The 3,615-nt window shown below is 36.2% G+C and overlaps 1 long non-coding RNA gene across 1 annotated transcript; it reads left to right on the forward strand.

Moving 5' to 3' along the window:
* Positions 1 to 274: 274 nt before the first annotated feature.
* Positions 275 to 2,235, forward strand: LOC133864432 (uncharacterized). The gene is made up of 5 exons (XR_009899510.1): positions 275 to 703; positions 1,037 to 1,117; positions 1,205 to 1,239; positions 1,354 to 1,415; positions 1,953 to 2,235. It is a non-coding gene; the product is annotated as an uncharacterized LOC133864432 (long non-coding RNA).
* The last annotated feature ends 1,380 nt before the right edge of the window (positions 2,236 to 3,615 follow it).

Below are 3,615 nucleotides of genomic sequence, written 5' to 3' on the forward strand. Positions count from 1 at the left end.
ACCCGATAATCCGACACGAACACGACACGAAATTAGCGGGTTTGGGTCTACTTTAAACGGGTTTGGGTCATAAATGGGTCGACCCGTTTATGACCCGTTTATCTTGGTCTGGCGGGTCGGGTCGCGGGTCACCCGCGGGTGACCCGCCAGACACGATTAGTTTTTTTTTTTTTTTTTAAAAAAAAAAAAAAAAAAAATTTTATATATATATATATAAATTAAAAAAAAAATGGAGAAATGGAGAATGGCGGAAATCCGGAATGGCCGAACCAAATGGGAAATGAAATTGGGGGGAAAAGTAACCGGGAAAGGAAATGGGGAAAACCGGAAAAGTAATCTGACGTTTTGTTTGTGTTTTTTTTCACTTTTCTGAACTTTTCAAATAATAATAATTCATTATCATTATTCAGTCAAAAGAATCAAAGTTCAAAAAATGTGAAAAAACAAGCAAAACGTCAAAACCAGAAAAGTGAGAAGAATCAGAAAACTGAGAAAAGAGAAACTCGAAACTCGAAAGAAAAGAAAACCCTAGCTTTTTCTTTTTGGATTTTTCCTTCAGTCATCGCCCTTCTCTTCTCCTTCAGCCTCGCCGAGTCGCCGCACTCGACGGCGTCGACGCTCTCTCTCTGAAGTCTCTGCTCTCCCCGTCTCTCTGCCAGCGTGCCGCTCTCTCTCCAGCCGATGTCGCGTCCGGTACCGCCAGGTCGGTATGTTAGTTGATTTCTATTTCTAATTTTTTATAGCCTCATTATTGTGGATTTGTGGGTATAAATTATAAAATCATAATTCGAATCATCCGATAATTTGTGATGCTTGCCTGCTTGTTCAAAATCTGTCCATAAATTTTTTTGTGAACAAATGGAAATTTTTTGTGAAGAAATTTCAATTTTCAATACATTTAATTGTAGAGATCTAATTGAAAGGGTTAGTCTTTTTCTTTTGGATGTTATAATATGAGAAGTTGTATTTTCTCCTTCATGACGGTTCTTCTTTACAAAACGCTGAATTTTTCTATTGAAATTATAATTATGGACAGATGACTGTTAGAGACGCTCTAAACTCTGCACTCGATGAGGAAATGTCTGCTGATCCTAAAGTATTTTTGATGGGTGAAGAGGTGAGGACAGTTGGAAAGAAACTAGTATTTCCTGGATTTGATGTTCGCTCTTTCTTCTTATGTTCCTGTTTTATCTTTTGAGCGCAGATTGGGGAATATCAAGGATTCAAGGTGCATACAAGGTTAGACTTCAATATTTGAAGAGATGAATTCGTAGATTTGTATTCCTGTGAAGACCAGATGTCGACTTTATACATTTGTCTAACAATCAGCTCTTTATCTTCAATTTTGTATAGATATCCAAAGGCTTTTGGGCAAGTATGGTCTTGAGAGGGTTCTTGATACACCAATTACGGAGGTTATTTCTGTTTGACTTGCCCTCTATTTGTTGGTTCATTGGTTGCTTCTATATTTGGTCAAGTAGATTAGTGATGATCCTGCAACACCATATATATATATATATAATAAAAAAAAAAAGTTTTATGGTGTTGACTCAAGCACGCTACTACCCTCTAAAACCCTAAAAGGGCATAATTGAAACATCTAGTAGAGTTCAACATATTAAAATTAACCTCTTGTTTTTCCAAGAAGATGATATCAAGATAATGTGGTTTCTACTTTCTGTACTCTCTCTCTCAAACTAACACACACATACATAGAAGTCTTGCACTGAAGGATAATGGGTGTTTCCTCCTGGGATAATTTGATATGCTAATAATTTTGAACACAACTTTTGGTTCATTTATTTATAGTGCATTTTTCAGTTTATAGCTATCTTGATGATGTTCAGTTTCTAATTTTCTTTGTAATACTTGTATGTTGTTTTGGTTGGCCTTGCTAATTTATTTCAAATCTTTCATTTCCTCTTAGAATCTCATTCTACCTATCGCTGCAGGCAATTGACCGTCATCATTAATTCTGCTGCAAAATCAAACTATATGTCTGCTGGCCAGATATCTGTGCCTATAGTTTTTAGAGGGCCTAATGGTGCTGCTGCTAGAGTTGGTGCCCAACACTCTCATGCATGTTTTCTTTAAAATGCTGGAGCTAAAAATTTGACCTGAATGCTTGGTGTTGGCATATCTAGTAGTTGCTTCATATATCACAGTTAAACTTAAATTGCTCTTTTGCCCTTCTTGATACAATGATTGAATGATACTTGTGTTGGAAATTTGGAATTTGAGGTCTTTAGACTGATTCATGCATATAGTTTGTTCTAGCCAGGAAAATCTCAATAATTTTCACTTCAATGGGATAGCAAGCTTTGAAGCCTCATTTTTTTGGACATGTTTAATGCATTAGACAATTTAGACAATTTTAGTCTTTTTAGAGTTAGGATGAGCTAAACGGGTTAAACGGGTCGTGTCGACCCGGTATGCTAAACATGTCGTGTCGGGTCGTGTCGACCCGTTATGACCCGGTATGCTAAACGGGTTTCACGGGTCGTGTCGGGTGACCCGTGAAATAGCCGTGTCGTGTCGTGTCTGGAGCCCCGACCCGTTAACATAAACGGGTCGTGTCTGGGTCTAGCTTAAACGGGTCGCGGGTCTTAACGGGTCGTAAACGGGTCGTGTCGGGTACCCGTTTTGCCAGCCCTAATCTTGCTAACATGCAGCTGGTAACAAAAACAGAAATTTATAAAATGTCTATGTCTAAAATACCTCAAACAGCTGATTTATATTATATGCCGTCTTTGCATATGTCACTACATAATAATAATAATAAAAAAAAAAAAAAAAAAAAAAAAGGTAGCATTTTTTTATGCGTCTACAATAATCCACTCTTTGCTACGTCACTAATTAGTGACATGTCAAAAAGTGGCACGTCACTAAAATATTTATTGACATGTAGAATTTGCCACGTCATTAATTAGTGACTTGTCAAAGATTGTCACGTCACTAAATTTTAAGTCAACATAATTTTTTTTTTTTTTTAAAAAAAAATATTTAAATTTAAATTATTAGTGACATAATGAAATTTAACACATCACTAATTAATATATATATATATATATATAAATTAAATTTTTATTTTAGTGACGTGTCAATTTGACATGTCAAGAATTAGCACTACAAAAAATTTCACTACAAAAAAAAGGGCTTTTTGAGTCGTTTTTGTTGGAGTCGTTTTAACAAAACGGCTCTAATTAGAGCCGTTTTGGTTAAAATGGCTATAATTCGAGTCGTTTTACTTAAAACGGCTCAAATTAGAGCCGCTTTTTTAAAAGGGCTCTAAATAATTTTGAGCTGTTTTGTTTGAAAGGGTTCTAATTAGAGCCGTTTTACTTAAAAGCCGTTTTGGTTAGAATGGCTTGAAATAATTTTGAGCCGTTTTGATTAAAACGATCAATCACACATGATCATACCACGATCGATCACATAGATCGTACGATGGAACATGATCTTACCACGATGGATCACATAGCGTCCATCACATAGATTATACCATGACCTATCACATTGATCATACGACGACCTATCACATTGATCGTACCATGACCTATCACATAGATCGTACCACGATCGATCACACTTAGAAGATCGTACCACGATTGATCA

Source organism: Alnus glutinosa, chromosome 3 (genome assembly GCF_958979055.1).
Source record: "Alnus glutinosa chromosome 3, dhAlnGlut1.1, whole genome shotgun sequence".
In the NCBI taxonomy this organism is placed as follows: Eukaryota; Viridiplantae; Streptophyta; class Magnoliopsida; order Fagales; family Betulaceae; genus Alnus; species Alnus glutinosa.